The following is a 26,023-nucleotide window of genomic DNA, read 5'->3' as shown; positions in this document are numbered from 1 at the left end:
CACACACACACACACACACACACACACACACACACACACACACACACTATAATCATCCTGAACCCTGAAGCTAAAGCAAAACTAAAATCCACTCTTTAAACAAACACAGATCTTTAATAATCTGCCATCCTCTAGAAAGAAATGACATAGAAGAGAAGGACATGAGCAACACTGAATACCAAGCTTGCCTCTCCATTTCCCCAGACTCCACTGCCATGACGCGTCATCCCACTGTTAGTGAGGTCAGCTCATGTTTCTGAAGAAAACACCCTTAAATAAGAAAAAAAAAATCCAACTCAGAAAATGACAAGTAGGTTAAATTTTAATTCATTAGTGGTTCGATACATCTTATGATGCAGATGATAGATAATAAAAAATACATTTGTTAAGGCTGTAGAAGTCAGCAGGTCTCTCTGTAAAGAAACTAAAGGTTAAAATGTTTGAGATCAATGAAGGGTTTAATTTTAAAGGTTGCGTGAACTGATTTTTTTTTTTTTGCTTAATAATATTTAACATAATTTAAGCCTGTTTCCATAAGTTGAGTTTATATTGGTCTTTCTTATATATTTTATCTCCTTGAATTTGTATGCATGTATTCAGTGCGATATTAGGTATTGGGTATTTTATGGGGATTCTTGTAGTAATTCGAAAGAGCATAACTAATTAATATTATGGAAAAGACGTGGCTTGTATATTACAAACACATGCAATTTAGTGACGGAAGAGGAAATAGGTGGAGAATGGTGACGACATGCAATGAACTACTGAAAGCAATTTAGAATTTAGAAGGATTTGAGCTTTAGTTTGACTAGTATGTGCTTATATTAAACTATATGCCAATTTTAATCTTATTTGATTTGAAATAGCATTTGCTATAATTTTTATAAAAATGTGATTTTTTTTTCTCCACTGACACTGAAAAATTATTAAGCACTGAGTGTCTTGTTTTATTACCTAAATTGCAATGTTAGCTGGTGGCAGAATGTGTGATTTTATTGTGTCATGCATTGACCAGCTGTTATCTTATAATACAGGTATATTTGCTCAAAGGAGCCAATAATTTCTTTAGAAAAATCATTAAAACATTTCCAACAGAGTTTCATTCTAGAGCTTTCTGTTTTTTGACCCTGACTTCAAATAGGGCAGATGGACTCCATTTCTGAATATAAAACTTCATGAATTTAAATTCAGTTCTGGTGTTGGGTTGTCAAAGGAAAAACAAAACCAAGATACACTTTATTTTTTAGCTCAAACTTAAATATTTTAGAAGCATATAGGCAAAAGTGCATGTTTTCCAAACCTTTTATAATAGTACAGAATTTTTAAAATTTACCTTATCTGCAAATCCATACTTTGAAATTTTGTTGTATTCCCTTGGTTCTTAAGCTTGCTGTTCTGCTTAAGAAAATCGCGTTTATCTGATCTACATATTCCCAATAAAGTGCTTGTTCTGTATTTAGGGGAAAGGGCACCTCTACTGCAATCAACATGTTTACAGCGAAAGGGGAATAATCACGTCCTCCTCTTTTTGTTCACACTTTTCCCTACGTAGACGAAATGTTTTGTAAATTTTGAACATATGTGCCATCTGGCTGTGGTGTACATAATTCATGTGCTGAGAGGGTGTGCAGCTACATGGTAAAATACGGAAGTCCTTTAGAGGCAGAGATAAGCCTTCTGCCTTGCAAGCAGTATGCCCGTAGGCTGCTTCTTTATACCCCTGTCCCCAGTTTTGCCATCTGTAGAACAATGACAGCAATGCTTATCTATATAAAACTATAGGCTAGACTAAGTCCGGCACCGGTTAGTATGAAAGACACATATCTTCATATATGAGCTCACCTGATAATTGGCTAACTTTTATTTGTATATAAAACAAGTATAAACACTCAACCGAAATCAGTCCTTTGTAGCAAGCTGGCCTTGAACTCAGAGGTCCACCGCCTCCGTCCTTCAAGTGCTGGGATTAAAAGCATGTGCTACCGTGCCCAGTGATATTTTATTTCTTAACAATGCAACTATCCAGAGAGTCATGACATAAGAATCAAACCCCACCAAATAGCAATATAATTTTCAATTGAGATCCATCAACAGCAGACATTTATATCTAGACCAAAAAAAAGCAGGAAATCAGCATAGCTGTCTTGAAACATTTACAGGACTCAGAAAATATGCAACACAGTGATTTTTGCTCAATGAAGAGTAAGCTGCTAAGTTTATACTGAAGTACATCAATGGACACCTCTTGGTTTTCGGTTACTCCAAGGGCAGAATCTTGTATCTGCTGACAACCGACATCCTGTATTTTCTTCCAACAGGGAGAAACCTTAAAGTACTTAATTTCCTTATGCTGTGATTATAACTCCATGTCTCCATCTCCTCCTAGAAAAAGCCCCCACCTAAACATTAAGAATTCTTCTCCATTCAATCCTTTTGTTCTATTTCTTTATCATCATCATCATCATCATCATCATCATCATCATCATCATCATCATCATCATCATCATTTATTACAATTTATTCAATTTGTATCTTGGCTGTGGCCCCCTCCCTCGTCTCCTCCCAATCCCACCTCTCTCCCTCTTCTTGCCCCATGCTCCTTTTCAAGTCCACTGACAGGGGAGGTCCTCCTCCCCTTCCATCTGACCCTAGCCTATCAGGACTCATCAGGACTGGTTGCATTGTCTTCCTCTGTGGCCTGGCAAGACTGAACCCCACAAGGGGAGGTGATCAAAGAGCCAGCCACTGAGTTCATGCCAGAAAAGCCCCTGCACCCCTTGGTAGGGACCCCAATTAGATACTGACTCTATGGGCTACCTTTTAGATCCTCTCCATTCATTGCTTTTGGTTGGGGTATCAGTCTCTGCAGGGCCTCCAGGGCTCAGTTGTTATGGCTTAAATCTCCAGCAAGCTTGCCGGCCAAGTAGCAAGTGACCCTGACTTTTTTGGCCATCTGGGCTGAACTGATCAGGCTGACTTACACTGAGTCTTTATTTCCAGGGCAGATTCTGAGCTCTATAACTTCATACCAAACAAAATGTTGATGACCTCTAAGCGATTTCATTAGTGAAGTAAATCAGTTGAAAAAAATAAAAACACATGAGCAGTGTTGACTGAACTGATCACATTACTAACCTAACGTGGCTATTTCATCTCTCAAAACTTGCCCACATTTCAACTTTCAATTTATTAACAGCTTGTTTTTTTAAAATTTTTCCTCAGATTTTTTAGGAAGTCAACTTTCAGTGTTGTCGAGCTGTCAAAAGTATAGCAGCACGTGATATGATAGATTAGATAAAACAATTCTAATGGTCATTTTGTTCATGAAACAATAAGAAGGTCTTGCAGCACTGGGGAGAAAAGAGCAGACATAATTTACGTATTAACACAATAGCAGATGACTAATTGATATTAAGATATGAAAGGGCCAGTTTTGCTGTAAGCTAGAACCTAAACTTTAAATTCCCAAAGAGCTTCTGTATGAAAACAACATGGATTAATGCAAACAAGGTCATGTTTATACATATGGCCTAAATTTTGACATCTAAAGGCTGAATGGAGTAATACAATATCTGGCTACAGGAATAGCTTGTGTACAAAGAAAAGGTCTAGATGAATGCTTACATGCTTTCAAATAGCTTCTTTCATCTTATATGTCAAAACAGAAATCAGATTACATGTGTCCACTGTATCCGGTCCTAGAGTGGACATCAGGTGTGCAGGTAGGGTACTGAAAAGATCAAAGGACTGTAGCAGCTCATCTGTGGTTGTTTTTCATGTTATTCTTTCAAAATGAGACAAAAGAAGTCATGAGAAATGGATTTTCCAAGTAGCAACAAAAATGGAAACCAAAACGTACCCGTAAATGTACAGGTTTACATATTAAGGGAAACTAAGTCTGTGTATATATGCTCATGTGCATCCCTAAGATATTGTGTGATATACACATGTTTATCAATACAGGGACATATACTAATATATGCATATATGTATCTACACATCATGTATTTATACACATGCTTATATCAGCTACACCGCAGAGGCGCTGTGCACCATTCTGCTATGTACATCATGGGTCAGGTTGGCCACTTGGGGCTTTGTCTGGTCACTTTTTGTGTCAGTGGGAAATTGTTGCTCGCCTCTCTTGTGGGACTGCCACAAAATCAGCATTCAGCACGTCTGGCTTCCTGGCCAACAACAGAACATTCAGCTCCTATGTAAGGGAAGAATCCCACCAATGAGAAGGGAGGGCCCAGAATGGGGAAAGTGACAGCTTTGGCACAAAGGGGCAAAGAACCTCGGTTAGGAAGGAGGGTGGGAGAGTGTAGCTCTCGCGTCCATGCTGCCTCAGCCGAGGTCCGCAACTGGCACTTACTTGGCCTGTAACTGCCTGGGCACTGACCTCGGCAGCTTCACAGAGGCAACCTTCATGAGGAACAGTTTCTCAACAGTGCCACGGAAATGCTTCTCCTCTTGTAAAGGGAGGAAATACACGGGGAGAGTATTTTATTTTTCCACCTACCTCTTCTCCCTTGTAAGGGTCAGCACTCCTGGCTGACTGCGGGAGGATTCTTATATGCCTCACATTCCCTTTGTAGTACTCTAGAATGTGTAAACAACATTTAATTATAGGAAACAGAAACAATGCCTTTTATTAGGTCGCTGCATTTCTTTTCAGTCCAAGGATAAAATAACTCGCTTTCCCTAGAATTCTCTGTACCTGATGGCATGTGAGGTAATGTCACTCCCAGTGAGGCAGTCTCTTCCTGGAAGGCTATATTTTTCCCTTAAAGGCCCTTCTTCATCCACAGATTACATTGTAAAAATAGCTGTAATGTTCGCTTTCTTGCTTCCCTATATACGGCCATTAATTAACTCTAATTCATTATTCTCATCTCTCCAGTACTGATAATCAGGGGAGCCAGAAATATACATGATATATTATATTTGAAAAAAAGAAAGCTCTTGTTTGAGAGAATGGAGGATAATTTTATACTCTTGTGGCGTGAAGCATGAGCTCAGTAAGAGAAAGTAACCTTGTTTGTCGATTAATACGGAAAGACAAGCAACGATTTCAATTCTGGGGGAGAGGGCATATTTAAAGAGTTCCCATGCCTATGCATGCAGGCAGTGTAGGCTGCCAGCGCAACTGGTGGTCAGCCCATTCAACCATTTCAAGTCGGAGCTCCTGAGGGAAGAATGTGCTTTTGTGCCTGCTAGCTCCACATCAGAAAAGGCTTTTCCCCTCACAGCTGGCATCAGGCTTGCACTGAATCACTTGCTTTCTCCTGCTTTTCCTCTTCTTCTTGGACATTAGTGGTCATGGTCAGTGGCTCACTGTAACTGGCAAACACGGGAGGAGTTAAGGGGAAGAGTTGGAGGTGGATATGATCAACGACATTGTGTGAAGTTCCCTAGGAAGGAATAAATGTCTAAAAAAGAAAAAGTTGTTCTAGAAGAAATTATCAAGAAACATAAAGGAAATACCTTTGCTTAGGTTGTAACTGAACTCATTGATTATGCTTCTTAGAAGTAGAAATTAGTGTCCTGGATCATGTGTCAGATATCATTGTCTTTACTGATAAAAGCCAGATCATGCTAAGAACCTTGAAAATCTGTTTCTACTGCAGAACTAAATACTTTATTTTTTCTTTTAAGATTATAATATAATTACATTTCTACCTTTTCTTTTCTCCCTTCAAACTCTCCCATACATCTTCTTTTCTCTCTTTCAAATTCATGGCCTCTTTTTTCATTAGTCATTCTGACATATGTCTACACATGTATAGTCCTAAATAAAGAAATCCAGCCTACTCAGGCTGAATACATTACTTGTCTGTACATGTTTTCAGGGCTAACCATTTGGATAATCAATTGGTGTGATCTTCTTTGAAATTTGTGGATAAGTTTAGTCTTCATCCCTGATCGATGAAACTTCTTTTTGCAACAGACAGAGACCACTTCAGAAGACCAATTATGTCTACAAAACACCTCCACACCTAAGGCACAGGGACATTGCAAAAGAGGGAGTAGAGAAAATGCAAGAGCCATCGATCTGGGAGTTTTCTAAGACTGTATGTCTCCTAGTAACATCTGAAGCTATACCCATAAAACCTCACCAACATGACTGCACAAATATGAGATGAACAAGCAAATATTTCTAAACCAGGCTGAACATATCTCCATTTTAGAAGACAATATTGTATAGTAAAATATTACCTTATATTCTATTCTCTAAAGTAAATATAGCATTATACAAAATTTTTATTATTCATCACATTTTTAATTTAAAAACTGTCTATCAATGTAGTCTCCCCTGAAAAATAAAACCCTGTAAGTCAATGTAATTGTATGTAGGTCACTAATGTATCTCCATCACCTATCATTACATTGTAATGAATGAATGAACAGCTAACTGGGATATATAATGTAGTTTAATGTTTCTAAAAGAAGTTGTGATGCTGATAGATAATTAATTAATTAATTAATTAATTTATTAATTAATTATTAAGATGTGGAAACAAAATGAGCTTAGTTATAGTCTATACCTGAAAGGGTGAAGACCCATTGTAAGGAATAAGGAATGTTATTCAGGTAAGGGTGGACATATTCAACTTTGATGGGCAGGTCAACGTGTTCCCGTCAGTAAAATCGGAGTTGTGTAGAACAATGAGTACAGCTGCAATTGTACTAGGGAATATGATATGGAAGGAGATGCAGGTGACTCCAGAAAATGATTTCCATTTCTGCTTTGAAGCTTTCTGTTGCAGAGAAGAGGATAAGGTCGTTTAGTGAATTCAAGTACAGCAGATTCCATATGTAAGAATGTGCAGTGTTTGTTTCTGTGTTTGACTTGTTTCACTTAGTATAACATCCTTCATGTTGTGACAAAGAATGGATTTTTTTTTCTTTTACTGGGTCTGGGAACTATTTGATTATATGTATGTGTGTATGCACACGTGTGAGTATATACTTGAGGACTGCATTTCATGGTCTCCTATCCATCCATCTGCTGATGGATATTTCCATATCCTGGGTATTATAACAGCAGGGAATCCATATCTTCAATATGTTGATTTAATTTTCTTTTCATTTATACCCAGAAGGTGAACAGATGGATCGATGGTAGGTAGTTCTATTTTAATTATTTGCAAGCCCGGAGACCTCTGTGCTGTTTTCTATAATTGCTGTGCCCACAAACTTTCCCTCCAGGAGTGTATACATTCTCACTCGTTCTCGTCATCTGACTTTGATGATGACCATCCACACACATATTAGGTGTTACTTTATTGCTGTTTGGACTTACATTTCTTCAAGTATTGGGGGTGTTGAACATATTTTTCGTGTTATTTAAATAAATACAATTTTATTTTCAGTAAAAACTGAAAAGAAGTGAGTTTGGGGATGGAGCATGAACAGGAACAATTCCAGGCAGCTTTGTTTACAGTGGTTCAAATGACAACTTCAGAGTTCCTCAGGACCATCTGAACTCTACTTCCTCTCTGTTGATTCTACTTCTGAAAAACATGTCATTACATGGGGCGACAGCTGCTATGTAAGTCAGGGCATCATCATCCTTCCAGTTTTTTTCTGGTTAGTCAGAATCAAAGTGATGCTCAGGTCAGTCCTGTGATGATTTCTGTACTACTCATTTTTGATAGGGGAATGAAAGGGAGATGATTTAAGCTAAGCTCGTATGTCAGCTCCTTGAGTTACAGTTGCTGGTGGCTGACCAAAGTATCTAATCATTTCTCCTTTTTCAAAATGAGATGTGGGTCCTGGTTTGCCTGAGCCAAGTAAATCTGTCCAACAGCCTACACTGCTGTGGTGTACATGAATAGTGTACTCCAAGTCCTTCCCTAGAAGGCTCCCTGTACACATGGACAGTGGGATAACTTACTATGGGCATTTTTATTTTTATTTTTATTTATTTATTTTTATTATTTTTTTCTTATCAGTTACATTTTATTAACTCTGTATCCCAGCCGTGTCCTGCTCTCTCATTCCCTCCCAGTCCCTCCCTCCCTCCCTCATCTCCACCCTGCCCCTTTCCAAGTCCACTGATAGGGGGGACCTCCTCCCCATTCATCTGATCCTGTTTTATCAGGTATCTTCAGGACTGGCTGCAAAGCTCTCCTCTGTGGCCTAACAGGACTGCTCCTCCCTTGGAGGGTGGGGAGGCCAAAGAGCCAGTCATTGAGTTCCTGTTAGAAATAGTCCTTGTTCCCCTCACTATGGGAAACCAATTGGTTACTGAGCTACCACAGGCTACATCTGAGCAGAGGTTCTAGGTTATATCCATACATGGTCCTTGGTAGAATGTCAGTCTCAGAAAAGACCCTGTGCCCAGATATATTTGTTCCTTGTGGAGCTCCTATCCTTTCCCCATGAGACTAACTCCCCTTCTTTCTTATGATTCCCTGCACTCTGCCAAAGGTTTGGTCATGAGTCTTTGCTTTGAAAACACTGCTACTTAGAGTCTTTCAAATAGTGCTTCCTCAAGACCCAGCTATACCACTGCTGGGTATATACCCAAAGTTTGCTCAAGTACACAAAAGGGATATTTGCTCAACCATGTTTATAGCAGCTTTATTTGTAATAGCCAGAACCTGGAAACAACCCAGATGTCCATCAACAGAGGAATGGGTACAGAAATTGTGGTATTTTTACACAATGGGCATTTTTATTTTTAAAAAGTAGTTCATACTGGAGACATTGTCTTGTGACCCTATGAGATTTCTTTTTTTCTTAATTCTTTATTAATTATACTTTATTCACTTTGTGTTCCCTCTGTGGTTCTCTCCGTCCTCCAATCCCAATCCCTCTCTTCCTCCATCCTCTGCATACATGCTCCTCCCCAAGTCCACTGATAGGGGAGGTCTTCTTTTCCTGATCCTAGTCAATTAGGTCTCATCGGGAGTTGTCTGCTGCTTCCCCCTCAGGGGGAGGTAATTAAAGAGCAGGCCAATCAGTTCATGTCAGAGATAGTCCCTGTTCCTATTACAATGAAACCCACTTGGATACTGAACTGCCATGGGCTATATTTGTGCAGGGGTCTTAGGTTATCTCCATGCATGGTCCTTGGTTGGAGTATCAGTCTCAGGAAAGACCCCTGTGATCAGATTTTTTTTGGTTCTGTTGCTCTCCTTGTGGAGCTCCTGTCCACCTATGAGCTTTCTTAACGCTACCCCATAACTACATTTTCATATGGCAAATTCACAGATCATATCAATGTGGGTTTTGCTGGAATATGACATATGGTTTATCATAATTTGCTCACCTATCGTTTTGTCCAAAATGACATAGTTCAAGAATTCTTCACATTCCACTGTCATATGAAGTTAATATGGAATGCCTTATATTTACATATTAACTGTATTTATAAGAGCTGTTCCATTTATTTGCTCAACTTTTTCCCCTGAGGTAGATTATGGTTTAAAGGTTTTTTTTTAGTTCCCTTTCTGTCACTGTAATCAAAACCTACAACTTGAAGGGAGAAAGCTTTATTTTGGCTCACAGTTTCAGAGGTTTCACTGTATCATGGCAGGGAAGACAAGCTGAAGTAGCTTAGTCCACCTCAGGCAGTGGAAGCATGAGGTAGATGCGTTGCAACCACAGAGAGCCAGGCAGCAGGAGAAAGGAGAAACTGACACCTCCGTATTTCTTCCTTTCAGGCTCCCAGACGGTAGGCTGGTACCACTCCCATCCAGCGTGGGTCCTCTCTCCTCAGTTAAGCCTATGAAATGACATCATATATATACCCGGAAGGGATTATAGGTCTGAGTCTAGTCAAGCTGACAAAAATACTGATTATTGTACTTGTACACATAATACACTCCCTTTTTGAGCTTCAAACTCCTTCTCCTTTCCTCATATAAAACAAAAATAAGTTCAGTGATAGCTTGAAATCCAATATTTTTTTTTTAGTTGTTAAGGAGTCAGAAGCAAACTGTGTCATGAAAAACCAGTGACTTACCTAAGAGAAATGCTGTGACCTTTTTCTTCTCATCTCTGAATACTACATCATTTCTGAGATCTTTTCACTTTTAGCTTGAGCCATCTAAGGTTATTTTTGTTGTCTGATTTGTGAGCATTATCTTGCTTTGTTAGCGTGGACACTAGTTTTTCTGACATTCTTCATAAAGTGTCCACTAATAGGGCTCAACCTTGGTCATATGCCCACATTCCATGGCAGTTCTTCTCCTGTGGGTCTATTTAATTGCCTCCCTCTTCAATTGGACATTGAGAATAATTACGTGGTGCATTAATTTACTGGGCTATAATCATAAAGTCTGCCTGTCTTTCTGAATTACCTAAAAAAGAGTAATTTTCATTTTTTTAAAAAAATTATGCTTTCCCCCAAACTTTGTCCCTTTTTTGCCTCTTCCCTAAAGCCCACTCTCCACTATGTAGCTGACCGTCATGTTCTATGAACCCAAACTGCATGAGGGTTTTTCTATCTCTTTTTGTTTCTCTTTCTTGGACAGCCACATGCTCCTGCACTAAATGTTTGAAGTATTGTTTTCCACACTTAGGTAGAATTTTCCATTCCCAGGCCAGCTGTGGCAGCTCACGCTCCCCACAAGTGGGAAACAGAGGCAGGAAAAACACAGCAAGTTTGAGAACAGCCTGAGCTACATTATAAGAATCTGTCTCAAATTATAAAAACAAAACAGAACAAAAACACAGAACATAAAAAGAATATTCCATACTCACCATTCACTGTTATGCAGTCCTGTTTAATGCTGAAACTTTTACTGAACATTGTTGACCTTTCTGTAATGCCAATTAGCTCTTTGATGGTTAAACTTAGGTCTTCTTTCAGTAAGTAGATCCAACAGCTACCAGGGAGAGTTCTTTCCCGTTCTGACACCTTAAACAACGCCTATACTGAGTGAACCCATCTAAGCCAGAAGTTCACTATTGGCAAACTTGCTTTGTTGAATGCTTACAGAAATTCTCTGGCTTATACAATATATTATTGATAACATTTTCTTCTCTCTCTCTTTTCTTCTTTTTTTAAACTTATTTTCATTCTTTCTCTCTAGATTTTCTGTTTGTTAGTTATACTGAGGAAAAATGAATGTTACCACTTGAACTCTATGAAACTCCAGACCTGGAAATTGTTCTTGTAAATACTGACTGTAATTCCACGGTTGGTCTTGTAGTTAAAACATGCTAACATCTCATCATGTATCTCCATAAAGACAGATCTGGCCAGAGATGAATGATTTAAGTTCGTTGAATACAAATGAAGTCATTCTGTGGTAATGGACTGAAAAAAAGAAGGCTCTGTGCTTGATAAAGAGAAGATGAAAGGGGCTTAAAATAAATAAAGAAGGATGAAATAGGTATATAGCAAGTGGAAGTACAGGAAATTATAGAAGTCATTAAGTTCTCCCAAATGGCTCCAGGTACATTGTAGATTGCACAGGACAGGAGCAAGATGGCAAGAAATAAAGAGAGAATAGCCATAAAGAAAGTATATTAGGTCAATACAAACTCCATCTTAACTTCTGAAATAAGTGATGCTGTTGAGTGAAGAGAAGTCCATGCAGAAAGAGATTGAAGAGCTGTTAAAAAGCGGAAGAGGGTGGAGACAGAGTGATTTTGTTTCTTTGTGCTTCATATATTCTTTTAATATTCAGTGATTTGTAAGTTTATTTATGATGAATAGCTAATTATCTGAGCATGTTGAAATGTGATGGAAACCAGTTTGTAGGCAATGGCTAGCCTTTGGATCAGAGGTAGATCATACTTTGTCACTATTTGGAATAAAATGGCACACACACGAATATACGTAATAAATGGTAAAGAAAGGTACATGAAGAGAAAGGAAGATTGACATAGTTTAATATTGTGTGGTGTTTTCTCTTTTTGTTAATTTAGCTTCAGAAACAACCTCCTGTACGTTAGCCCCTGTGTCAACCACCTCAGTCTGTGATTTAAGCCTCAACAAGGACTACATATAATAGACATTATTTATTTTCTTTAAAAAAAATATGGATTAATGTGTCAGGCTGACACAGCTGGTTAAGGGTCTGGTTCCACACTAGCCAGATATCCAGCTTCTCCAGCCCAGTTACTGCGTCAGCAGACTTCTTTTTGTAAACTGTCAGAGAGTAGAGACGGTGAATTTGTGGCACAATTACTCCACTCTGCCACAGTGGGAGAGCCGCCATGGACTGTATATATGTGGATTAGTAAGCCTGGCTCCCACAAAACATAACATACAGGCACAAAGAAATTTAAATTTCATGCAATTTTCATGTCACGGGATAGTTTTCCCTTTGGTATTTTTTTTCCCCAGCTATTTGAGAGATTTTTACCTTTCAGGCTGGACAAACACAGGTGGTAAGACAGACTGGCTTTCAAGCTCTGGACTGCCAATTTCTGGCACAGAGCGAGCTTGTCAAATTCACTCTATGCACAACAGTGTTCCAAATGAACTAACAGATATTATCCAATCAGAGGGGAAATTAAGGCTTACAAGCCATGGCACATTGTGGATTCAAGTCTGAAATAATCACTGACTGTGTGTTAGCTCTACTTAATTTTGATTGCTTTGGCCGAGAGTCAGAACAGGAGAAAGTGGTCAGTAATGGGTGTTGTGCTCTGTGTTGTTGTTTTGTCCAACTGATTTATTTACCATGTCTGAATGGATATATCCATATTCCTAGAACGTACTTGGAGGTAGACAGTGAGGGCAGCAGTAGAGAAATTTAGGCAAGGAGGAGAGTACAGGGCTACTTTTCTCTTCAGGAAGCACTTGATGCTTCAGGAAACCCACCATTTCAAGCACATCACCCCAAGTTCTAGGAGCCACTTCCCTCCAACAATTCTAGTCTAGACAGGGAGTGTTCCCTGAGCTACTAGTCACAGGGTGCTAGCCTTTGAATTTTAACATAAACTTTGCATCATTCAATGTAGTTATTTTATTAATCTCTTCTCATATTGTACAATGTACATATGCCCTGTGTTTGCTCAGAGGTCTCTGTGCTACACAAAACCATGATTAGGTTTAATCATAATGTTTAACAGATTCTCTAGAGCTTTTCTATTGCAGGAGGAAAATACCATCCTCTCTTATGTTACCTTGTACCCTGATATACTTTTAACAGATTTTTTAAAGTTTAATATGGACGATAAATTTCAATTATTTATAACATAATTTTATTTTTGATAGCGTCATGTATGTACGCAATGAATTTTGGATATTTTCTTCCCTACTGTCTTTGTTCCCTGTCCCTCTTCTACCAAAACACTTCTTCCCCCAAATCTCCCTTTCTACTTTGATGTTCTACTAGTGTGTGTGTGTGTGTGTGTGTGTGTGTGTGTGTGTGTGTGTGTGTCCTACTGAGTTTAAGTATAGTTGTTTGCATGAGCGTGAGTGTAGGGTTATTTACCAAAGCATGCACAGCTTATCAGTGGCCACACCACTAAAGAAAATGACACCATTCCCAGCAACCATTAATTATCCATGGTCCCTCAGTGAGAGATTAAGCCTCATGAGATCTTCCTAATGCATGCCGGACTATTGACAGGCTCAGTATTAGGCAGGTGAGCATAGAAACAAGGTTGATGAGTGCAATTTTCATGTCACATCTATAAGACACCATTTTGCAACACTCTTTCTCAACTTCTCACTCTTATTTTTTTTTTTACTCATTCATCTATGTCACTTCCTGAGTATGGAAGGGGTGAAGCAGGTATCTTTTTAAGGACCTAGCACTCGAAGTTCATTTCTTCTCAACACTTTGGCCAACTGTGAGTCTCTTCATGAATTGCTGGCCATTGTAAAGGAAGCTTCTCTGTTGAAGGCTGAAAGTAGCGCTAATCAATCAGTTTATACACAAGTATTTATAAAGTAGTTTGAAAATGAGGTAATTCAGCAACAAACAAAGAAACGAGGAAACCTAGCATTATCTTTCCTCTTAGGCCTATGGCCTCTCCAGACATAGGCTCTTATAGTATCACACTTGAACTCCTTTCTTTGGAGCGAGCTTCAAATCCAAGCACACAGCAGTTAGTCATAATATACAATAGTAATGCCATTGTGCTAGTGGATGTATCTTTCCAGGCAAGTTGTTACCATAGCTTAGAGGGTCCACACTTGCTTAAAATCACTGAAGACATCTCTTCCCCATGGGATTACATAGCACCTCCTAGCACTGTGAAAACTGGTCAGCAGAGAAGAAACGTCCAGGTTCATTGCAGCTTGGTTTCTCTATATTATACGGTCAAAGGAGGTGCTGTCTTCAGCCATAAGATCTTACTGTATACTTCTGGTGGGCAATGGGGAGCAATGACAATGACCTCTCTTGTTAGCAAGGTGCTCTGAAGCCTCCCTTTACAACAATTCCTAGGGAACACTTTACTCTACAGCCCGAGCGAATCTTAAACTATGTGGTCCAGGCTGGCCTTGAACCCACAGCAAGTCTCTTGGCTCAGCATCATGAGCCCTGGCATTGTAAGCACTTGCCATCACACACAGATTAAGATGTATATATTAATAAGCTCTAATATGCGTATAAGTAAAAATTCTTCACTACTATAAAGATAACTGATATGCCTCTCTCAAAGTTTTCTTACATACCTTAATAATCCTTCACTATTCCCTTTCTATTCCCACAGATCTTTACCGCATAATTACCAGTCTAGTTTCTGACACTGAGAATTATATTAAATTACATTTTCTCTATTTATGCTTATATACAGTCAAAATAATAGCAGTTCTTCTTGTTTGACTTATTCCCCTTGGTATAATTGGTATAATTATATCTTTCAATATCTTCAGTCAATGCATCAATAAGTCTTTGTTGTTACCACGTGCCCCCATATATGCCTGTATTTAAGTTCTTAAATGTCTGTAATTATGCCCCAGAACCTACTTCTGTGTTTCCATTTCAGAAGGGTATAGTGATATGGAAGGAGAGACCATAGGATAGATGTAGGATTGTATGAAGCCTCTCACCTCTAAGGGAGGGGTAATGAAGCTCTTAATATTCCTTCTGTGGGTAGCGTTGTTACAGCGCTCTGTTCATATCTGAAGGTTAACATTAGCCTCAATCTCCACTTCGAAATTAAAGTCTCTCCTACTGTGACTGGAGAAATTCCATGGTGTCTTGTCTTTATCCCTTTTCCAGAGTCACAATCATTACACTTTAGTGTAGCCAGGTTTTATAGACATATCCAGGTTGAGTGGGACAGATGTCCATTTACTACCAAGTGTTTCTGTTGCTGAAGGAATGTGTGACTGAAGACAAATTATAGATTTTCCACAATCCTGCCTCCAGTTTTTCATAAACGAACAGTCAGAATAATTTGTCTCAACACTAAGAGATGTGCTGCTACCCTGGCAATTGCATCGTTAATAATGATTCGGAGTTCCTTTTACCCCTAATTTGGTAAGAATTGAATTTTTTTTTTAAATCAGGTGGCTTTTATATTTTTTTATTCAATGGATATATTACATATTTGTCCTTTTTTGCTGTTTGTGGGGTGATATTGAATGTTAAAACAAACCTAGTAGGACTAGAGCTATGGCTCAGGGAATAGCATGCCTTCTGTGGAAGCTACAGGACTGATGCTCAGAATCCCAGAACCCAGATAAAGCCCAAACAATTGTGTGGCACTAGGCTGATAAAGATGGGCTCCCTAGGGCAAGATGGCTAGATGAAATTGGCAGTTTGGGATTCAGGGAATATAACTCAATAAATATGATGGAGGAGGGAACTGGACATCAGCTTTTTTGCCTATGCATGAATATGTATGAGCATGCAAATGTGCACACACACAAGCGAGTTTAGAAACCCGACCTTACGACTCTGGGATAAACTGCACTTGATCGTAACACATTCCCTTTATAGCTTGTGATATTTGCTCTGCTGTTGCTTACAGGGACCGACTCACAGGATTATTTGTCCGCGGTTTTCACATCCATCTTCTGTTGAGGTTTAGCGTTAGAAGAACCTATCCACAGAGGATATGGGAAATATTCACACCACTTCTGGAAGAGTTTCTGTAAAATGTTTTTATTTTTTCTTCCATGCTTTATTTTTTTCTACCATTGGAATGGAACCTATACTCTTCTGTGGGCAAAGCTCAAATGCAAAGAAGATTTTTCCCCCTGGGTGTGCTGGCCTATGCCTATCATCCTAGTACTTGGGAATGTCATGGGTCCTTAGCATCCCTGCCCCCTCCCTCATTAGCCTTTAGTGACCACTACTGTACTTTTCATATTTGTGAAGTAAACTTTGTAGTTCTGGCCTACCTGGACTAAACATTGCTAGCTTGTGATTGCTCAGTTATTTCCCTCTGTTTACCCAGCTTCTTGAAATAATTGGTATAATTTCCCTACCCTGTTCCCTTATCTTTGAAGCATCTTATACTGTGCTGTGAGTGACGACTACCTTTTCAGTGAACGCTTTCCCCAGTACATCCCACTAGAGGTTTGTCAGCTTTCATGACTTTTCCATGAAAGAAGCAGCTTTCAGTTTCATTGGTGCTCTCTACTGTTTCTCTTCCCCAAATCTCACTGATTGCCACACTCATATTTTTAATTTCCTTTTGTTTGCCTGTTTTCTCTGTTTAATTTCCTTGTTTTTAGTGGTTTAAGTTGGAGACCTAGGCCATTGGTTTGACAGCTCTCTTCCTCCCTCCCTCCCTCAGACTTAGTTGTGGATATTTTCTCATAAATATTTCACTAGAGGCAACCCACAAACTTTGATATGTTTTGCTCTCATTTTAATCAGCTTACAATTTTACAAATTTACAAATTTACAAATTTCTAATTTCATTTTCAGTTTATTTTTGGCACATGGGTTATCGAGAGGGTTGGTAACTTGTTCCTGAGCACTTGAGGATTTCCCAGATATCCTCCTGTTCCTGATTTAGAGTTTGCTGGACCTGTGGTAGACAACACACAGAAAGTCACCTGGAAACATCATTTTCTTCCTTCTTCAGGCCTTTCTTTAACATCTTTCTTCAGGCATGAATCTTGTGAGTTCTTTCTTGTTTTAAGTCTCCAAGTTTATTACTTGCCCGTGTTTTTAGGAGATATTTTCTAGGGTAAGTTGTTTTTTTGCATCTACATTGTTCTACTATGACCTCATTTTTTAGATAGTGTTGTTTTGTGTTTTTCTTTGGTTGGCATCAAGGTTCTCTCTCTCTTTCTTTCTCTCTCTTTCTCTTTCTCTTCCTGGTTTTGAGTTACTTAGTTACAATCTTCTTTGTTCTGCTGCTCTCCGTGTGAAACTCACTGGGTTATTCAAACTGTGCTATTATAATTTTCATCAAATTTGGAATATTTCCAGACATTTTTCTTTTAAAATTTTCAGTTCCATCCTTTCCTGTTCCTGGATACTCTTAATTACATGTGTGTTTTGCTGTTTATTATTGCCCTGCAACTCATTAAAGCTTTGTTTACTTTTTGATTGATTCCTTTTCTACATGTTTATTTTGAAGTTTCTGTTGCTGTGTCTTCAAGTACTCATCTTTCCTTTTACTGTTTATATCATCCAGTGTATGTTTATCTCTGCAAATGTTATTATGCTCTTTATTATTTTCCATATATCGATATAACATTCTAAACACATAGGAATGTAATTATAATTATTAAAAGTTAGTATTTGATTATTATAATGTATGCTGAGTTTTTCCTTGACTAATTTCTGTTTTTAAAATTATAATATAGTTACATCATAACTTCCTTCGCTTTTCTCTCTCCAGCCACTCTCATTTACCCCTCTTTAATCTTTTGCATTTTTACATGGCTAATACAAAATGTTTTCTATGTATATATCTGTGCCCATAATTTTCATCAATTTATGAGATGGGACACTGTGCTTCAAAGCAACAGTGATCATGTAGCAGTGTTGATATAAAATCCTGGTGTCCATACATGCTGGAGAGGCTGTGGAGAAAGGGGAACCCTTCTCCACTGCTGGTGGGAATGTAAACTTGTACAACCACTCTGAAAATCAATCTGGCACTTTCTCAGACAACTAGGAATAGCGCTTCCTCAAGATCCAGTCATACCACTTCTAGGCATATATCCAAAAGAGGCTCAAATACACAAAAAGGACATTTGCTCAACCATGTTTGTAGCAGCCTTATTTGTAATAGCCAGAAGCTGGAAACAGCCCAGATGCCCCTCAACTGAAGAGTAGATGCAGAAATTATGGTACATCTACACAATGGAGTATTACTCTGCAATGAAAAATAAGGAAATCATGAAATTTGCAGGTAAATGGTGGGACCTGGAAAGGATCATCCTGAGTAAGCTGTCCCAGAAGAAGAAAGACACACACGGTATATACTCACTCATATAAACTTATAGGATAAACCTAAAATCTGTCCATCTAAAGAAACTAATCAAGAGAGAGGACTCTGACTAAAACGTTCAATCCCCATCCCAAAAGGCAAAGAGGATGGACATCAGAAGAAGAAGAAAGCAGGAAACAACCTAGGAACCTGCCACAGAGGGTCTCTGAAAGGCTCTACCCTGCAGACTATCAAAGACAAAGACACTGAGACTTTATGACCAACTGTTGGGCAGAGTGCATGGAATCTTATGTAAGAATTGGGAAATAGTAGGTTATGGAGAGGACAGGAACCCTACAAGAAGAGCAACAGAACTAGAAAATTTGAACACAGGGGTCTTCCCAGAGACCCATACTCCAACCAAGTACCAGGCATGGAGATAACCTAGAACCCCTGCACAGATGTAGCCCATGGCAGTTTAGTGTCCAAGTGGGTTACATAGTAATGGGAAGAGGAACTGCCTCCGACACAATCTGATAGGCCTGCTCTTTGATCAGCTCCCCCTGAGGGGAGAGCAGTCTTACCAGGCCACAGAAGATGACAATGCAGCCACTCCGGATGTGATGTGATAGACTAAGATCAGAAGGAAGGAGAGGAGGACCTCCCCTATCAGTGGACTTGGGGAGGGGCATGCATGAAGAAGGCGTAGGGAGGATGGAACCCGGAGGGAAGGAGAGAGGGGCTTATGGGGGGATACAAAGTGAATAAAGTATAAATAATAATAATAATAATAAATAAAGAAAAAAAATTTAAAAAAAATCTTGGTGTTCACTAGTTTTCACTTGTGGTTTAGCTTTTGAACTCAAAGTCATATGTTCTTCCTTAAAACATGGTCTTTAAAACAACATAAACTCATCAAAAGAAAAAAACAGAGCAAATACACTGATTGCCATATTTAAAGTAATAAATTTGGATGTTCAAAATATGACACAAATACTTAGATCGCTTTACATCAGTTAAAAATGAACAAGCTGTAGCCATTTTGTACAGAGATGGCCTTGAATGGATGTCAAGGCAAGTTCTCCTAAACTGTCTCAATGGTGCTTCTTACATATATGAGGCTGTGTACAGTCCATACTTTTTTTTCTCCCTTAAATATTGTTTTTATTTACTTTTAAATATATACCCTTCAGTGTGATACTTAAGCCTTTTTTTCCTTTTCACAAAACAATGTACATTCTGTACATTTCAATCATCATATATAAAGTAAACACTAAGCAAAGTTATATATATATATATATACACAAGTGTGTATATACACATATACGTGTATATTTTATATATGTGTATAAATACATATACCAAACAATATAAAGAAACTTAAACTCAAGCTGCAACTATGAATATTAGATAGCTGCATCAATATTAAATTACAGAGCATATTTCCGTGGGTTTATAGCTAGACCTCAGATGAGTTCTTGGTCCTTTGTAGGCACATACCCCCAAGCACAGACTTTTCCTCTCTGCTGACATCACCACTCACCCCTACCCCATGGGCCCAGCCTCCCTCTGGTCCTCTGGTCCCTGTGTCTGCACTCACTAACCCACTTGCTCTCAGACTTCTTCTCAGGTGTGTAAATGTCATCTTCCCATGCTCTAATTTAAATTCTTTTTTTAATTTTTATTTTTTTAATATTAGTTACAGTTTGTTAACTTTGTATCCTTGTTGTATCCCACTCCCTCTTTCCCTCCCAATCCCACCCTCCCACCCTCATCTCCTCCCTGCCCCTTTCCAAGTCCACTAATAAGGGAGAACCTCCTCCCCTTCCTACTGGTTTATCAGGTGTCTTCAGGACTCAGCCCATACTTTTGCTTCTATACATCACATGTGCCAACCAATAAAACTCAAAATTCAGGGTTAATTTATTTTCAGTTTCATAGGTACTGCCACTACTAAACACTAAGACCTGTCAGAATCATTCATATTATTTGTTGACTTTCAGAGTTTCTTAAATTGAGGCTATAAGTTAAGATGGACAGGTAATTCTGTTCACATTTTTCAGGTAAGGAAATCAATGCTCAGAAATTCAAAAAGGTTGATTACATCACCAAAATAAACAGAAGAATCTAGATATAAATGATTTAAATATTGGCAAAAGGCTGAAGAATTCACTGGCTAAAATTAGTCCTTAATTAAACTCATTATTTTTATTTCAAGAAATAGAGTATCATCAAATGATTATGAAATTTCATATTTAAACTCAGTCGTCAGAGGATTTAAGAAACATGGTTTAAATTTATTTACTACTTATTTTGAGTAGTCATCTTATCATGTAGCCCAGGATAGGCTAGCTTCAAGTTCATATATTGATACTCTAGGAAAAGAGTGTTAAAAATAATATAAAGTTTACCTTGTTTCTTCATCTTGATCACAACAAACACACACATATGCATCAAATACACTCAATACATATATATGCACACATACCAACCATGAATAATACCTGTACAAATATTTCTTTTTGATAGGCAGATGCATAAATAGCAGGAAAAGTCAAGGATGAATATTTGGGCCTGTTGAGGGTGGGAATCAGGTTTATCAGTAAATTATGCTGGTGGTTAGCAACTATCAGAACTTTATGGAGGCTGATATAAAAGCTGCTTTGTATTAAAAGGGAGAGTTATTAAAAGGAAGGTTCAAATTATAACCCATGCCTCTTCTATTGCTTTTAAATATCTTGTGAGGAATGCAAAGAGAAATAGCATTTAATCCAACATTATGTCTTCTTTGATTTCTACAGAAAGAAGAGACATTGAATGGAAAATTGCCAACATGGGGCTACTCGAAACTAGAAACAGTGGTTGAACACCCACCGGGCTGAGTAGATAAGCCTCCACAAAATGCTAAGTTCTATTTTCACAGGTTGCTTGTTTTGGGTTACATTAAGAGAGAAGTCATTATTTGCCTTAAATTTCATGATTTCCTTGTTTTTAATTGTTGTGCAGTATTCCATTGTGTAAATGTACAGAAATTTCTGTATCCATTCCTCACTTGAGGGACATCTGGGTTGTTTCCAGATTCTGGCTATTACAAATAAAGCTACTACAAACATGGTTGAGCAAATGTCCTTGTACTTGAGCATATTTTGGTATATGCCTAGGAATGGTAGGTGAATCTTGAGGTAGCACTATTCCTAGTTTTCTGAGAAAACACCAGATTTATTTCCAAAGTGGTTGTACAAGTGTACAAGTTAACATTCCCACCAGCAATGGAGGAGGGTTCTCCTTTCTCCACAGCCTCTCTAGCTTATGTTGACACTTGAGATTTTGAACTTAGCCATTCTGATGGTGTAGACACACATGGTATATACTCACTTATAAGTGGATATTAGACACATAATATAGGATAAACATACTAAAACCTGTACACCTAAAGAAGCTAAGCAAGAAGGAGGACTCTGGGTAAGATGATCAATCCTCATTCGAAAAGGCAAACAAGACAGAAGAGGGAGAAAACAGGGAACAGGACAGGAACCTACCACAGAGGGCCTCTGAAAGACTCTACCCAGCAGGGGATAAGCAGATGCTGAGAATCATAGCCAAACTTTGGGCAGAGTGCAGGGAATCTTATGAAAGAAGGGGGAGATAGAAAGACCTGGAGGCAACAGGAGCTCCACAAGACCAACTGAACTAAAAATTCTGGGCCCAGGGGTCTTTTCTGAGACTGATACTTCAACCAAGGACCATGCATGGAGACAACCTAGAACCACTACACAGATGTAGCCCATGGAAGCTCACTGTTCAAGTGGGTTGCCTAGTAAGGAGAACAGGGGCTGTCTCTGACATGAACTCAGTGGCCTGCTCTTTGATCACCATCCCCTGAAGTGGCAGCAGCCTTACTAGGTCACAGATGAAGACAATACAGCTAGTCTTGATGAGACCTGGGAGGAGGACCTTCCCTATCAGTGGACTTGGGAAGGTTATGGGAGATGAAGGAGGGAAGGTAGGATTTAGAAGGTATGAGGCCACCATTGTAGATTAAAATATGTGTATATTTTAAGACACTTCTACTGTATTGTTTTCATATAAACCCTCAAATGGTCCTTGGTATTATCTCACTCTTCCTGTATCCCTCTTTTATTTCCATCATCCCTTCCCCGCCCCATTTGATCCTCCCATCCCAGTGCTCCACACTTCCATCCATAGTTATTTGTTCTCCTTCCAATTCCCAAGAAGATTTTCCCCTCCCTTCTAGGCCCTCATTGTACATCTAACTTTTGTGGTTATGTGGATTGTCACCAGTGGCCGTGCTTTTCAAGCTGTGTTGGAGAGAGTTTTGAGGGTCTGACAGGTACTCTGGGGATGGTGCTGCCGCCATTGTATACTGCCTTCGTTTGAAAGTTACAAAGTTTCAGAATTTGACTAGGGAATTACTTGACAGCTAAAGATGGCAACACAGATAATTGACATGGGCACCATATTGTTTAGGTTAAGAAACTGGTGACCTTACTTCATAGTTATGTAAATTTAGGTTTTTAATAAAACTTCACTAAGCCTCGGTATCTTCGTGAGAGAAATTTTAATCATGCCTAACTAATAAGGGATTAAGAAAATTAAAGTAACTCCTATAGAGCCCTCAACATATGTTCAATTTGAATTAGGTATTATTAACTTTTCAAATCTATCTAAATTACTTTTTACAATATTTTATCAAATGCCACAATGAGGGTATGGAAAAAATTAAATGAGTTTTCTAATATTCCTCTCTTATATAAACAATTTGAACTACTTTCATGTAGGAAAATATGTTTATAAGAGCTAAAGAATCAGACTGAGAAGCCACAGCTATGGTTATTGTATATGAATGAGAAAAGATACATTGATGAGTGTCTCAGAGACAGTTTCACATTTTCTCTATCACTCTTTCCCTCAGTCTGACTTCCACAGGAGAAAGAAAGACTCGTCTGGGTTAGATAGAATACTAGAACCATGTTGGCCTTAGGATGATCTCTTTGGCCCAAACCAAAAGAACCTGACAGTGGATCAGTCCTCATAGATCTAGGTTCTAGAAATGCTTTGGGCGGTGACCTAAGGCCTAGACCCTCCCCTGTGGAGCAAGGTTCCATTCACCTACTTCAAAAACTGGACAAAGCAAAGGGAAAAAATGCAATTATATTAAAATCTCAAACAATCTTTTCGAAGCCAAGTTAGTTCCTCATCACTAGACCTGGAGAGTTGGCTCAGTCAGTAAAATCTCAATGCACAGCAAGAGGACCCACGTTTGAGTAGCTAGAATCTTCATAAAAAGCCAGGTGTGGCCATGCTGCTTCTATCACTAATGCTGTGGCTGGTAAAGATGGGCAGGTCCTCAAAACTCACTGGCCAGTAAGGCTAGCTGATGGCTGAGAGCTAGACCTTACCTCAAAACACAGGGGGAAAGTGTTGGAGGATGACATCTGGCATCATCTTTTGGTCTTTGCACTTTTGAGCACACACACACACACACACACACACACACACACATCAACAACCATCTGCACAGTTTTGCAAACACGAACACATGTGCATACACACAAAAAACATACAAAGCTTTGAAATGTGTTCAGAAATAACTTTAGCTATTGTTATGTGACTTTTCTTTGAAAGATATTATAAAAATCTTTTCACTTCAGATAGGGAAGTGACAATAGACCAAAGAAATGAGTCTCCCCAAGTCTAAGAGAGTGAGCCAGTAAGTTTATTCACTTATGGGAGGATAGACAGTTAACTATGATAACATGATTGACTTAAAAGCAACTGCATCTTTGAAAAGTTAACCTCAGCATCAGTAAGTAGCAATTCACAAAAGGCTTTTAACCTTTGGGAAGGACCTTGTGATTGTTATGAGTAAAATGAAACTCCTAACTGTTCAATGTTATCAATGAAGATTTAGGAGCCAGAAACTTGCTAGCTCAGAGAGGCAAAGATTGTACCCAGCTGAGCTTCCTACTCGGCTCATGTCCCAGAAGAAAAAAGACAAAAAGACAAAAGACTAACGCTTGCTAGCTCAGCTGACAGTTCGGGGAGGAAAAATCTGAACGTTAAAATCTGAAGAGCTGAAAAGCTAAAAGCTAAATGCCAACGAGCTGAAGGCCTTTCTTCTTCTCCAAGCTGTCTTAAATACCCTTCAACTGAATACCCCTCCTTACTACTTAATCTGTACCAGCTTTTGTTTTGCTTAGCCTCTTAACCTAGGGTTAACTTTATTCAATCCTGTGTACAGAAAGCTCTTTAATTAAAGGTGTGTGCTAGGGCTGAGCCATGCCAAACAAGAAACAGGTTTTTACAGTTCACAATCTCTCGGGGTTCCCAATGGGATCAAATATCCTGCACCATGTCATTCTTACCTTTTTTAAGAGGTCTCTGAGCCTTGTAAATTTCCTATACTTCTTTAGGATTATGGCCCTCCCTCTTTCCTCTAGAAAGGAAGGTTTCTGTAAGGAAGAAACAGTGACCAAGCACTCCACTCCTTCCAGCTCTTACATTCTTTCTACCCTTTGGTGATAACGCTCCCTGAAGTTTGAAAGGATGATATTGATTCTAAGTATTTTCTTCTACTTGTGGGTGGGCTTTTGTCCATCACACTTGCTGTACTGGTAAAATATACCAAATATTTACATAATCATAATGCCAGTCCTTCTCAAGCTCTTCCAAAAACTGTAGAGGAAGAAAATCTTCCAAACTTCTTTACAAAAGGAGAATCATTCTAATACTAATGTGAATTAAGAATGCTACAAGAAAAGAAATGATGGTACTCTAATATCCTATATCATCAGGCACAGGGTATGGCAACCAATGAACATGAAAGGCCTCATTAATGGAATGAAGAAAAGCAATAAATGATCATTTCAGCTGAAGCAAAAAATAAAACTTAACATATTTGTTCATGACACAAAAACCCTCAGTACATTTCGGAAAGAATGTATATATCTCAGCACGACGAATATCAAATATGACAATTTTTCCCTACTGTCATTTCAACAGGAAAAGTTAAAAGACTTTCCTCTATGATCAAGTTCTAGACAGAGATGACCACTCTTAAGACTTCCATTCTGTATAATAATGAGTCCTAGCCGGAGAAAGCAGACAAAAATGTAATAGGAGCCACCAAAGAAATAAAAGAAGAAATTAAAATATAAACTTCTTATAGATAGCATAATTTTGTATATTATAAACCCTAAAACTTTTGTAAAACTTGTTAGAAATAAGTTCTGTATAGTGAGAAAATAAAATCACCATTCAAAATTACCTTTCTTGTTAACACACCATCTACAATGAAATAAAAACATCACCATGTTGTAAAAATGTAAAACACATAGGAAAATAAAAAAGTAGAATAAATTAGGTTCATTGGGTGAACTATTTCTACAATGTAAATGATAGTAATGAAATAAGTTGACTAAAACAGAAATAAACATACCTTGTCTTCATGAATTGAATTAGAATTACTAAGCATTATCTTTGAGGACTGGGAAAATGTGTTCCTTGAAAAGTGCCTTCTGCACAGGCATGAGGACCTGTCTTGATCTCTTGTATCTATGTGGAAAAACAAAGAAAGAAAAAACAAATTAGATATGGCAGTGCATGTTCTCACCTGCTGTAAGGAGGTGGAGACAGGAAGATCTGGGAGGAGCATCTGGTTTAGACAACTGATAAGCTTCTGGTTCAGTGAGAAATCCTGTGAGGTGGTTTGAATAGGAATGGCCCCATAGACTCCTGT

Source organism: Psammomys obesus, unplaced genomic scaffold (assembly GCF_907164565.1).
Source record: "Psammomys obesus unplaced genomic scaffold, mPsaObe1.curated_primary_1811, whole genome shotgun sequence".
NCBI lineage: Eukaryota > Metazoa > Chordata > Mammalia > Rodentia > Muridae > Psammomys > Psammomys obesus.
The sequence above is the reverse complement of the archived record's forward strand: the minus strand, read 5'-3'. Positions refer to the sequence as shown.